Here is a 14732-nt window from a genome sequence, read left to right as displayed (position 1 = left end):
CCGGAAACACTTCACTAGCACAAAGTGTGCTTGGGACTTAAAGATAGTTGTCTTGAGAAGACCAAGGATATTCAAGGGGTTAATCGACACTGGAACTTGATGTGCCCGAGATAAGATGTGCCCGAGATAAAGTGTGCCCGAACCAAAAATTTGTGTTGGACAAAACACAAACTGTGCCCGAAGCAACACTTAACTATTATCATTACTCGAGAACAATCTTATATGTTCATTGTATGCCCGGTACATCAAAAATTCATTTCTGCATCATCAATCACTGATTTGCCCTTGCAGAACCTACTTGAATATTCACTTCGCATTTGCTACAACAAACAATGACAATATTGCCTTTAGTACCTTTTCATTCTTGACTTGTACCTTATTCATACCAGTTTGTACCAACGGCAATGTTTTCCAACATACCATATCCTGTTTGTGCAGCACACTTATCAAAATCAATATCGAGCAAACAAAACCCTAATTCTTTCAGATCGAAAATGAAGTTCCGAAATCTGAAAAGAAGCAATGAGCAATATCCAGGTCGTCTCGAACTAAATAAAAGAAATCTATCTTCAATCTTATCCACAGCCATTTCGGATCTGGAAATCATCTAATGAACAGAGTTGCCCCAAAACGAGCCAAATAAGACTGTTACATTATTTTCTGGACCATTCCTACCAAATAAACATGAAATTGATTTTGGATCTCCGAACGAGTCTTCAACCCAAACATCAATCCATAAAATTTTCTCCGAATCATCAAATAATTTCAAAACCCCCAAAAATAATTTCAACGAACTTCATCGTTTAACGTCCATGGTGGATTCAAGAGCGAAATGAACCAGTTCAGCGGTTAGTCTGATGATTCGGTAACCCCGCTCTGATACCAATTGTGAAGACCTGAGCCCCGGAGCGGAAGCATGAATAGTCGTTTTTAACGGTGTGGAGCTCGGATCTAGGGTTAGGATCGAATCTCACTCTTATTCACTCTTGAAAGATGTTTGGATGGATGAGGTGTATTAGGAGAAAGCATGATTCGATTAACTATCAATAATAGGATGAACAATTGTAATCAAATCACAAAAGATAGAACTGGCAGTATGATTTTATTAGTCGAATGGTTCTCATAAAGATGAACCACTCATACATACATTCATACATACACAAGAAATATCAGATGCCTCCAGGAGAGCTCATCTTGGAGGAGGAGATTCTCTCAAAGGGATAAAACCTTAGATCTCACTCAATAAACAATACACTCACTCATACTAGACAAATGAGTAAAAACATCTATTTATACTAGTCTAGCATGACTTGGTCTTCAAGCCATCCACCCTTGGTTGAGACCAAATAATATATTTTTCACCTACAAATTAATTCGATGCATCGGTCTAAAATATAAGTTCCAACACCAAAAGCAACTGGACCTTCAAACTTCTCTTCATAATTAACTAGTGAACTCTTGTCACATGTCATATGCCTAGAACATCCACTATCCATATACCATACTTCATTGACTGGTGTGGACTATTCCTGCGCAAATCAAAGAAATTGATTAGTTTGGTGATGAAATGCAGGCTGAATCGACTTGCAAATCATCATTTTCAATGACAATTGTTGCATTGGATGTGAGAGGAATAGGCTTAGGATCTTCATAAAAAAGTTCACAATCATCAGATTCATCTTATTCATAACCACTGTAAGTTGGGCTTTTCACATAAGAAATTATGCTTTTGCAATCTTGCACTACATAATCCTTTGTACTTGAAAAATCTCTCACCTCAATTCCCCTTGACATTGAACTTCACCCCTTGTTTTCCAAAGAAACCCATGAGGTTCAAACCCATGCTTTAGTAGAAACTTTTCATCACCATTCAACTCTTTTGGTTTCTTTCTTGAAAAAACAACCTTTTTCCCTGTCTTTGCACTGTTTGGTGATTTTTCATAATCATCGAATTTAACTGATCTTGAGTCTTTATTAGGAACAATTCTCAATGGTTGTGTGTTTCATTTCACAGCTGTTTCAGTTTTGATGGGAAGGTTGTTTCTTTTGATTTGACCAATCACATTCTTCTTTGGTTTCTCATCAGCATTCTCATTTTTCTTCATACTGCTAACAACCTTTGGCTTAACCTTGTTCACTGTTTCCTTTCCACACACCTTTCCTTTTCCCAAACGTTCATCATAATTCTGTTTGTAGAATCCAAAGTCTTGACCAAACTTTGTTTCACTTGGTACATGGATTGGTTTGGAGATGAATCTTTCATGACATGACAGTATGATGTTCATACTCATCACAGTGTTTGCACTAGACCTTTCCTTTGAAATTTTTATTAGGTTTCCCCTTTTTAAATTTGTCAATAGGTCTTGGAGCATCAACACCAATGGTTTTATAGGTTTTGAGGCCATCATAATCAATTGAGAAAGGTACAAACTCTTCAATTTTGATGTGCTGTCTTTCAATTTTTCTTTTCAGAAATATTATTTTTTATAAATTCATAGGTTCTTCATCCAAGTTTCCCTTGTATCTTGACTGTCTTCTCTCGTACTCTTCAGCAGTGTCGGTCCCGATTTGTCACTCAATGCTCACAACATTGTCATAATCCACACATTAAATGTGTCGACAAGAGGGTTAATGACAAATTGCTAAATTAGGAAAGATTCTTGTTTGTTAAAGGCGGAATCAGAAACAAACAAGCTTGTTGCTAAAGAGGTTAATAAAAGTAACAGATACGAACAATAACTCAAAAGATTTCCATTTATATAAATTGATTCATACAAATGTTAATCGACTAGGGTTTCTTGTCGGGAATGTATTTTCAGTAATAACCTAAGACAGCCGTCACACTCATTCAAGAGGCGTGCCCTAAAATATTCTATTTATAGGCCCGCCACCTCCTGATAGCTGTCATTCCTTCTAGAAACCCTAATGATTGGTACATATTCAAATTACATATTCAAAACTATACTAAGTGTGAAGCAGGTCTTCCGAGTAGACTTTGTAACTCTTATCTTCTCCGAGTAGACCTGGTAACCTTGAAGTGTGCTCGGGAAAAGTTATCCGGGTAGACTTTACTTTGAGTATTTTCCTAAGAAAATACTCATACTCACCTAGCAGACTTCAATCTTCTTGACCATTGCAAACTTTGCTCGATATAGTCCTACGAGCAAACTTGTTATTCTGAGGTCCTTTCAACTCTTTGCTAGAGAATAACTTATTAGCAAAGCAATGTGTGCTTGGTAACACAATAGCTTGCTCGGAGTTGAACCTTGCCCGATGGGTCCTTAGATAATTCATTAACTTCCATCAAGCATGCTCGGACCACTATTTATTAATGAATACCTTGCTAGATCTTCCAAGTACTTGGCTTCAAAAGCTTGGTTCAGCCAAGGGTTTGCGAGTAAGCAAACTGTGCTCGGCAATGAAGAACAATCTTGCTAGACATAGTGAACCCTGCTCGGATGTACACTAAAAAAGATTTCATGAAGATAACTCTGCCCGATAGGCAAAATATCATGCTCGGTCAAGTAAAACCCTGCTCAGATGTCCAAGTGTGCTCGGTTCTATACTTAGTGATTTCTGAGGAGGTTGAGAAGATTCCAATCTTCCTTATACTTTTTTTAGGTAAAATCTTTGACTTAACAATCTCCTCCTAGATTGGAACACCTTAGTTGTCCCAAAACATCTCTAAGGTTACATACACACAGTCAAAATACATATTAAATCAAAATCAAACTTTTACATATCGAAAGTCAACTATTACATATTCAAAAATCTGTCTGTAAATATTACAAAGCAAAGCCCTATTCTATAAATTATCTTCTTCCTGCATCGTGGGCTGCTTGTCTTCTTGCTACTAGAACTGTACATGCTCTTTGCTGGAAGATTGAAAGGATCAGATAGTGAGGGTGGTTTGTAGGAATTCTCAATCTAACAATGTCCCTCAGATCCTCTCTGTGCAAATAAGTCAAGTCTTTGTCAGTTTTGATGATTCGAAAAAATGAGTCCATCTGAATTTCGTAGAACATAGTAGCCTTCATTCTCCTTTTTTTCAACCATTGTAATCCGGCCATTTTTCTGAACCTCATAATTTGGACGAGTCATTCTTCGTCCAATACTGATGCATGTGTTCATTTTTGACAAAGGATTTTTGTTTCTGACTCTTGATGCAAATTCATATTCATCATTTCTGATGTTCCTCATCCTTGTATCTCTTCTTGTCTTTTCATATTTGGTTAAGTTCCACTTCTTCTTTTGAGTAAGAGAGGAAACCTTCTCAGCATCACTTCTGAGATACTTTGAGAGCTCATTCTATTGTCTTCTTGCCAATTTCCTGGTATCATGATAGTCATACAAATTAAGTTTGGCCATCTTCTCCAATTGCTACCTTGTATACTCAGCAAAATCATCTCTGGATATAATCTCTCTCAGCTGTCTGCTCTGTATAATTACTTTCAAAGTTTGAGAGATTGAGTCATAGTACAGAGTCATTGGTAGATCCATATCAGATTGTGGTCTTGTTTCTCTTTGTGCTCCTGCTCTGCTTGACTCTCCTCTGCTTGTTGAGGCATGCAATCTTGAAGCAGAGGGCCTTGTTGGAATTGATTTCATTGGTTTCGAAGGCCCTGTGACTCCAAAAGTCTTTCTATACATTGCTACAATCCTCTCAATAGGCAAATTGATTAGCTCAGTCAAATTTCCATTACCCTCTCTGAACAACCTTGCAATCATCTCTCTGATTCCTTCATCATGTAGTTGTCCAGCCGGTACAAACCTACCTCCAATAAAACTTCTTGGATTTACACCCTCCAACGGTACTCTTTCCCATTTAACCTTTTGAATAAAGAAGAGTTCTTTGAGTTGTGCTCTACCCAAGTTGTCAAAAACTTTCTCATTCATTCCTTTCTGATTCACCATGATATTCCTCAAAATTTGTATCATCTCTTCATTTTCCCATGGATCTGTGGGTTCATCCACTGGTTCATCTTATACTTCCACTAGGATTGAGGTATCATGATCAGTTGACCCTTTTAATTTTTCTTTTTAATTTTGAGCCTTTAATTTCTCCCTTAGAGTCATGATCTTTCTTTTCTTTACTGGGGTTTCTTGTTGTTCTTCCCTTGATGGTACAGTGGAAGGCTCAGGTTGCACTCTTTTCAACTGATCTTTTTTTGAAGCTTGTTGTAGTGTGACTCAACAGCAGCCTTTGATAAGCTATTTACCATCTCTGGTGCCATCCCCTTATCCAATAAGTATCCATATTTACCAGCATACTTCTTTCTCAATTCATTAATCCTCTCAGTCAAAGCTGATTCTTTCATAAGTCTTTACTTTTCTTCTATTTCCACAGCTTTCCTGTTTATATTGTATGCCTCCCTCAATTTCTCAAATTTGAAGTGAATCAAGTCCTTTTCAGAGAATCTATGATGCCTCAAATAATCTCTATACTTTTGACTATCTTTATTCTTTTGATGCATTTGTTTGTCAATGATATCCCTCTCTCTATTCAACTTTCTTTGCAACTCATCATCATTCAATGAAACTAGATCTTCAAAGCTAAATCCATGACTCATCAATTTGATTACCAAGGGATTTTTCTTTTTAGCATCAATCAAACTCTACTGAATGTTTGCCCTTTGTTCTTTAGTAATTGTTACTTTTGGGGACACAACATTAGCATTTTCATCAACTTTACCCTGCTCATTGTCATCGTCATCATTAGATTCATCGTCCTCCTCTGTTGTTTCATTAACAGCATCAATTTTGGGTTTCATTAGGAGTTGGAATATCAAGAACTGGAATATTAGGAAATCCTTGAACTACTTCATCAGGCCTCAAAGTTTGTAGAGGAACTGGCCTTAGTGGACTTTCTTGCTCACCTGGGGTCTCAACAAATTATTGATTCTTGTCATCCCATTTCCCCATCTTCACTGATTCAGCTCCTCCAGCCTGATCATAAGCTTTCCTCTTTCTTGAATAAGACTTTTCAAATCTGCTCACATTTTCATGAATCTTAGAAGCTTTTGCCATCATTTCTTCAAATGTTTCTTCAGTCTGCCTCTCAGGTTCCCTTTCAGGTTCCTTTTGAGGTTGGCTTGTTGACTGTGCAAATATACTTACAACAATGGCTAGAGAATTACCTCTTTTCGACTCTAACTCTCCCACTCCAGTCATTGCTTTTCTTTCTGTTACTTCGAAAGTAGTTGTTTCAGCTTCAGCCACTCGATATTTCGATATTCATTTTTATTTCTCATCAAACGAATGGCATCTTATTCTGGAAATCCTAGCTATTCTTAGCATGATATTGGGGAATCTCATTGCTATTACTCAAACAAGCATGAAACGTATGCTTGCATATTCGTCCATAGGGCAAATCGGATATGTAATTAATGGAATAATTGTTGGAGACTCAAATGATGGATATGCAAGCATGATAACTTATATGCTGTTCTATTTCCTCAGCCTTCTTCGGATTTATCAAAGTTTCTATCACCACTTGGTCAACAGTCTCATCTTCATTAAGAGCTTTGGCAATATTGGCTTGCTCAATCAAATTCTCCTGCTCTGCTAACTCATCTGGTGATAGGGTTTGGGCATTGTGTTCCCTCTCCCTTGTTTCTTGTACAACTTTTTCAAGCCTTTTAGCAGCAGCAGTGTTTTCATCCTCCTCTTCCTCTTCCTCAACATTCTTCTTTTCTGGCTCATTCTCCTCCTCTTCCTCTTCAAGAATGGCTTTCCCCTTATCCATTCTTCTTTTCTTATCACTCTCAGTTTTAGAGGGAAACTCATCAATGTCTCTATCCAAATTTTCCATTTCCTCATCATGCTCTACCCTCTTGGAGCTTGTTTGATCAGTTTCAGGTTCTGTGAGTATTAGCTCCTTAGTAGCAGCATCATCATCATTTATCACATCAGTGTATACTTCAGTTACAGTTAAGACATCAGTCAACACATCAGTCTGCATCTCAGTGGCAACATCAGTAGTAGCCACATTTTAATCAGTGTTTATCTTTTCAACTCCATCCTCTGTCTCCTTTTCTCCTCTTACCACATCATCATCTCTATTCACAACATTCAACACTTCATCATTGACATCATAATTATGTTCATCTCCTTCAGACTCATCAGCCTCATAATTATCCTCCTATATCGATCTTGGACCACTGTCCTCATCATCACTTTCATATGCATTTAGAATATAAGTCAAACCATCATCTTCAGTTGACTTAACACCTTCATCTACCATCACATCATCATAAGTACCAACAGCATCAGTTGGCTCAATAATATTCTCCCCCTGTTTTGGGTCTGCTGAGGTCTTCTCAACCTCCATCTCCAGGGTCTGAATCCTTGATTATGCCAGAGCCAACTGAGCCTTCAACACCTCATTTTCCTTTCTTAATTCAGAATTTTCTCCTTTCAGATCAATATTTTGGCAAATAAGGTTGAAGTTTCTTTGTAATAAGAAGGCATTTGAGGGAGGGGTATTAGGTGGTGAAATGTGAAATGGTTCTGGTATAGGATTTGAGGTTTGGGTCTGGGGTGGGGTTTGGGTTGTGGTTTGAGGTGGGGTTTGGGTTGTGGTTTGAGGTGGGCTTTGGGTTGTGGTTTGGGGTAGGGTTTGGTCTAAGGTTTGGTCATTTGGTGGTGGAGAGAAAGGTGGTTTTGTGGTGGGGTTTGATAAGTTTGGTCAATTGTTGAAGGTGGGTAGGGTGGTGTTCGTGGTGGAGTGCCAAATGGTGTGGATGGTGGTGTTGCCATAATCTGAAACTCCCCTGAGGTTGTACAATATCATCAATTTTGCATCACCCCCTTATGCATTACCAGCATCATCATTATCATCATCAGAATCATCTTCCCCATCATCTCCTTCATCATAATCACTCTCTTCATCCTCTTCATCCTCAGACAACAACTCATTCAAATGAGGAGTTTCAATATCATCAACAATCAACCACGACAAATCTTCATACACTTCATTAGGATTGAATCTGCTTGTACTAGCTAGATTCTCAATTCTTTTGAATGTATCAGGGTTCTGCAATACATGTGTTGTTCCTACAGTAGGTAATCCCTCCAACTCTTGGTTAAATATAATATGTAGAAACCTGGGATAAGCCAAGAACTTATTCTTGTTTGTCTTCTTCATATTTTGAACCATTCCTTCAAAGATCATTTTGGAGAAATTGAATGGTTGGTTAAACAGCACAGCGATAGTGGCATTGGCTAGATCCCTACTCATAAGAGTCCATGAACCCTTTCTTGGAGCAAAACCATGAATTATGTGGTGGATCAGAAATTTGTAAACATTGGGGAAAATTCCCTTCTGGAATTGCCCATCACGTATATTCCCCTGATAACCCATAGTTTTAACAAACACTTTTAGCAGTTGTTTTGTCGAAGATGAATCGAGTTGGGGTTATCATCATTCAGCTTTAGGCACCTCCGAATCATAGCTTCATTTACCCTTGTCTCTTGGTTCGCAACTGCGGCATCGATTCTTCTTTCATTCACGTCGTCAAAAAGTCTCGCTGACATCCAAAAGTCAAGCAAGTGATTTGTGTAAATCACTGTATTTTCTGTCAAAGCAAAACGAGTGTTCAAGCGTTGCAACCATCTTATTATCGAAGCCACTTCTTCATTATCGGGTGTTACTTGCAACATAGCGGACATATTGTGCTTGTGCTCAAAAGGATAGGTCGGTTGATCTTCATCCGCCATATCTGAAAAACATAATCAAACACATTCAAAGTAGAAATTTGTCCTAAAGTTCACCACTATAAGTAATTTCAAGTTACAAATTTGAAAAAGAATGAAAGAAATGTCATTAAGAACCTGATCTTCGACAAGTTTATAACCTACACACAAAACAGAGGTTTAATAATCATGAATAATCAGAGCCCATTATCACCTAATCGTGGTCGGAAAACATTTAATTAAAGCTTACCGAGTCGGATTGAAAAGGCTGATAAATTAGGGTTAGGATTATTATGAATGCGATAAGTCAGTTTAGGTTTTTCAGAAAGCAATCAATGGAAGGAGAGAGAGAGAGAGAAAATAATGTTGAAAAACATCTTTTTGTCGTTTAGTGACTTAGTAGCTATCATACAACAATTTTATCCATTTAAAAATATTGACAACTAAAAACACCCAACTTTATAAAGTTATTTAGCAAACCTTGCTCGGAAGAGTCAGTTTTTGAAAAGTATGCTAGGTATATTCCACTTTCATAAAGCTTGGTCGATTTGGTGTATTAGAAATGAGTTAAGTACAATGAAGGAAGCTTACTCGAAATACAAGATTGCTCAAGAAATAAATCACAAGACTAATAACCAAGTATAAATCAACAAGTAGGCAACCTTGCTAGGAATCAATTAAGAATCCTAAAGAAGTATCAACACATTCCTAAATATTAACCTTGTTCGCACGACATAACACAAGTTATCATAAACCTTACCCGAAAAATGTAAAAAGTTAGGAAATAATCAATCAGGTAGTCTATAACACATAGTGTGCTCGAGACACTGTTCAATAAGCAAAGGGTGCTAGCGTTGAGTTCTAGACACAAAGTGTGCTCGAAACAAATTAGCAAAGTTTGCTAGAGTTGAGTTCTAGCCACAAAATGTGCTCGAAACATTGTTCAATTAAGCAAAGTGTGCTAGACTTGAGTTCTAGACACAAAGTGTTCTTGAAAAGCAAAGGTAGTAAATTACCAAGTATGTTTGAGAGAACACATGAAAATTTGAAAGTGTGCTCGAAACATAAAGTTTGCCCGGAAAACAAAGTTTGCCCGAAAACACTTGTAATTTCAAAGAATTTAAAGTTTACTCGAAGACAAATTCAAGAATACACTTAAAAACACAAAGCTTGCTAGAAACAGTTGCACCTTCAAACAAAACACTAAGCATGCTCGAAAGTCTTAACTAAATAAAAGCTTGCTTGTAACTAGTAACATATCAAATAGCTTGCTAGTGAACAATTGTATTTCTAAACCATTGGTAAGGTCTGCTCGGCAATACAAACTGAATAAAAGCATGCTAGAATTATCGTATACAGCATTTAAGATGCAGAGCTTGCTAGGAACACGAAATATGTTTCAAACAGTTAAGTGTGCTCGAAAAAGTTAAACTTGTTAAAGCTTGCATAGAAAACATATTCACACATAATCAGATATCATGCTTGCTCGAAAGAGTTAAATTTTAGATAAAACTGTTAACTCTACCCGAAAAGTATAAATACTTCAAAGTATGCTCGAAAATCATGAACTTAGACCAAAATGTCTAAGTATGCTAGGAAAGGTTATAAAACTACAAACCTTGCACGAAAATACATATTCATACTTTTTGTGCTCGGAAAGGTTATTAAACATCAAACCTTGCCCGAAAATACATATTCAACCTTTTTGTGCTCGGAAAGGTTATAAAACATCAAACCTTACCCGAAATTACATATTCAACCTTTTTGAAGGCAAAATGCAACACTTTTTGACTTAAACCATTATCAATCATATTCTTCATTAAAAGATCATAGTTTAAGAGCAAATGGTACATTTAGAGATCAATTTTCAGTCATGTTTCCTTTCAAAACAGTTTCTTTCTTTTACTAGAAAGATCTCAAGTATGGGATCATATTGACTAAGTAGCTTTCTCAATACTTACTTCTCATCATTATTATGACAGTATAGACAGGTTAACAACAGGTCTAGACTTAGCATGAATTTCATGTCCTTGGTGATATGATTAATGTTCAATTATGATGCATAATATATAATGGATAACACATATTATATATTATATGGTCAGAGAAGAGTGAAGTTGAATCTTAAGCATAGATGATAACCAAGATTAAATCCTAGCCGTATAATATAGCTTAAATGGTAGTTTTGAAGGCAGTTACTTACTGGAGGTTTCACCCCCCCCCCCCCCCCCCCCCCCTCTTTTTTCGTCCATGTTTGTTGTGGGAGGTTATAGCCTCTCCTCCTACGACAGTTACCAGGTTACTCCTTTATTAATAGTCCATACCATTCAACCCTAAATCACTATAGAAATTTCAATACTCAGGAGTTTTTATTACAGTTCAATCGGCAGTGTGGACCGGTGATGAGAAATCTCTTATTAGTTAACACTCTCTCGGCCTTCGTGATGTTTTAACAGGTACTAATTTTGCATTGCCTATTTTTGTTCCCTAAATCTTAAATTGTCATTTTGAAATTAACAGTTGTTTATTTGTCAACTACTATAAACTAATTCGTGATTGATCAAATTCACAATTTGTGATCCTTAGTCTTTCAAACACTATATTAAAGATGCAATTTCTGTTTCATGAGGTATTTATTTTGAGTTGGGAATTTGTAAATTTTTGTTAAATATTTCATATGATTTTGTTGGTAATTGGAATTATATATTTTCTCAAGTCACTTATATATTTATCCATCATCTTTTCTGCATCAATAGATTGGTTTTAGTGAGGCAACACAGATACTTGGCGAACTAAAGTTGCCTCCCAAGTCAAATACACACCCCGCATCATGTAATTACTTACCTTTTTTGCATATTAGTCAGTTTCTAATCATTCTGTTATTGTTTTCACTGCTAATTATGGTATATATATTAGTCTGAATCTAACACGATGTTTTTTATTAGAATGTTCATTTTATTCGATTATTGAGTCTAATAACTGATTTCGATTATTGAGCTCAACAAGCATCGTTCATAATCATCTTCGACAACCGTCAATGTCAGTTAATTCTCCATTCATCGTGTTTTAGCCATAGTTATTAAAAGTCTTTGCTTCTTGCGCTTTTAGTTCCTAGGTTTTGTTATGGTAGGCGTGTGGACCCTTGACCTGTGCACATGTACTAGCTTGAATGCATAGAGAATGTTAACATTCTGGTTATGCTTTTAATATAATTGTACATTTTGTTACGGCTATGCTCTTAATATAATTTTACACTTTTTTACGATTACGCTTGATATAAAATGGTCAAAACCGCACATTACACTAATTCAGGACATGCCCATGACTCTTTTCACTTTGAGACTTATAAGTTATAACCCATTTGCTGTGATTTACTAAGACCTCAAAACTGACCTGCTACGGCATAACCCGAAAAAACAATCTATGACTTGCTTCGTACTCAAAACAATTTCTGCAACATTGGCAAGAATTTCCCTTCAATGGCACGATTAGACCCGTAATTAGCAACAAACTGCCAAAAACAATCCGAAACTAAACCTCTGGAGTAATATTTTGCCCAAATTTTCATTATATAACCATTTTATACTTTTTTTAATGGCGACGTATTTGGTCATTTTACCCGTTTTAGACTTACTTGACTTGAAACCAAAAAAATTAATATTGAGCTATTTTGTTTTCATCCTTGGAGCTTTTAGTAAAAGTCAAATTTTATAAACCAATGGTTGGGATATATTGAAAATTTGATGATCATAATCTGTTTTGTCTTTTGAAGCAAATCTAATCCTTTTTTTTTTTTTGAAATTTAGACTATTTTAGTATTTTTTGACTTTTGTATGAGAGTTGTTTGGTCTATAAAAATCATAATTTTTGATGTGATTGTAATGAATAATTGAAGCATTTAGGAGCTGAATTTTAATCATATTAAGGGTAAAATGGTAATTTCACAGAAAAATCGATGCAAAGGGGTGGTGGTCCGGTGGAGCAGAAGCCTATGAGCTGACGCCACAGCCACCAAAAGATCAACTTCCCAATGTTTGTTTTTTGATGTTATTGATCGTGTCACTTTGAAAGATGCAATTGTCTCCATTTATGAAGAATTAGATGTGCCTATACCAAATAAAATCAGATCTTCCAGGTGATTATTTTATTGTTTGATTTTATTTCTTATTTGTTTTTTAGAAACAATTGATGATCTTTTTTATTATTGTTCAAAATGCAGGTTTATCCGATGAACAAGGCACTCATAGAACCTTATCTCCTAACCTTAGGTAAAAAGTTTTACTGGAAATCCATTTTACTAGAACTTTGTTTATTTACTTTATTTATCATATGAATATGATGATTTGATTTTTGGATGTATTCTCATGCTACTATCCAAGTTTGTCTATAGATAGTTACTGAGCATGGCTCAAATATGTGCTGATACCATTTGATTATATAACAGATATTACAATAGTTGTTGCTTTAGTTCGTGTTCTTAATTCTTAATTAATGGTCTTTTAAAAGCTAAATGTCATTGTACATGATCAATTAATGCAACTTGCCCATGCTTGTATCACTTGATCTAAACTCTAATTGTAGTCTGATTCTCTTAAGTTAAACTTGTATATTAACCAACACTCATCACATTCACATCCAATTCAGATATGTTTTTGTTTTTTTCCAACGATAACTGGAAACTTATAATTTGCATGACATTCACATTCTCATCAAAATCTGATTCTCTATCATTGTGTTTCACTTAATTGTCTTTTGAGATCATTAGGTTAACTTTTTGTTGCAGATTTTGTTGGTTTCATGCTGTTTTGAGCCATTACTTTTTGCATGCCATTTTTAAGACCGTTATGAAGTGCATGTTTGAAATTGAAGTGGTGATGGTGGTTGGTACTTGGTTAACAAATTTACGAAATTTCCAATGAGATTTTGAACCTGTAAATTAGTATAGAACCTTATAATTCATTTGAGTGTTTTTTATTTTGATGGTATTGAAATGAGTGTATTATGTTTTACAAAATCGTTATTATGAAGTTTTTAGTTTTTGGTTTTTTATATTCAACTCAACACCACTATATCTTACCGATTCATACTTGAGCCTCTGAATGATTCCATTTAGAGGCAAACAAACAGGCGCTAAGTTACCAATTATGTGTTTCTGATTGTAGTTATTAAGGTTGAGATAGGTTTGAACATGATATGAGTGATGCATTATTTATTTTACAAAATATAATTAATACCTAAAACAAGGCTTACATGCAACACGAACGTTACTTATAACCTTTATCACATTTTCATACACAATTTTTCGGCCTATTGCCTTCATTGAAATAATTTAAGTTTAAACTCTAAAAAAAGGTAAGCATCGTGCATCCCGTTTACAATTTTATTTTATTTGCTATTCACGTGAACCGTAACTCCCAAAATGTATTGGAAAGTAACCAACCCGTCACATTTGTTACTAAATAAATTAATGTTATCACATTTCTATGTTGATATTCCCGTCCACCGAGCGGGTCAACTACTAGTTGTTTTCTGATGCTCCATATCTATTCTCAAGGCTTATTTGGATTTCTTCAGATCACCCCGATTTGACTTTGACCCCCTGAATTTGGTTTAAAAACTTTTAATGACAGAACTTTTTTATTTGATTTTTCTTTTCAAATTTGCAAACATATTTGAGGTTGAACGTTAGACTTACAGTTTAAATTAACAAGCCTTTCATTTCGGATGTTAAAGGAGTTATATTATTGCATCCACCCCTGTAGTTCTGTTATTAACCCTCATTTTTGTATTTTTCTCAAAAGCTGGTAAACATTTATCAACTTTTGATTGATTAAACATTTTAGTTTTGTTCACATTTGTTCTTTGACATTCTCAATAAGATACTTCATTTTGGGGACCAAATACCAACGGGCTCGTGTATGACTGGATAATCACCTTTCTGCCTATCATTCGAAAAGATTTATCTTGAAACATGCATAGACAGCAATGTAACTCCACAAAAATCTTAGCAGTTTCTTTAAGTTTATATCACCTTAGAT

At 35.7% G+C, this 14732-nt stretch overlaps 1 long non-coding RNA gene across 1 annotated transcript; it reads left to right on the top strand.

Annotated features, from left to right (window-relative positions):
• Positions 1–11646: 11646 nt before the first annotated feature.
• Positions 11647–13505, top strand: LOC143558542 (uncharacterized). The gene is made up of 4 exons (XR_013139758.1): positions 11647–11733; positions 12642–12829; positions 12914–12962; positions 13478–13505. It is a non-coding gene; the product is annotated as an uncharacterized LOC143558542 (long non-coding RNA).
• Positions 13506–14732: the final 1227 nt, after the last annotated feature.

The sequence above is a fragment of the Bidens hawaiensis genome, unplaced genomic scaffold, assembly GCF_021521415.1.
Source record: "Bidens hawaiensis isolate Kalapana, Puna unplaced genomic scaffold, B.hawaiensis_p1.1 tig00019556_1, whole genome shotgun sequence".
NCBI lineage: Eukaryota > Viridiplantae > Streptophyta > Magnoliopsida > Asterales > Asteraceae > Bidens > Bidens hawaiensis.
Note: the sequence above shows the minus strand (reverse complement) of the source record. Positions and strands in the feature narration are given on the sequence as shown.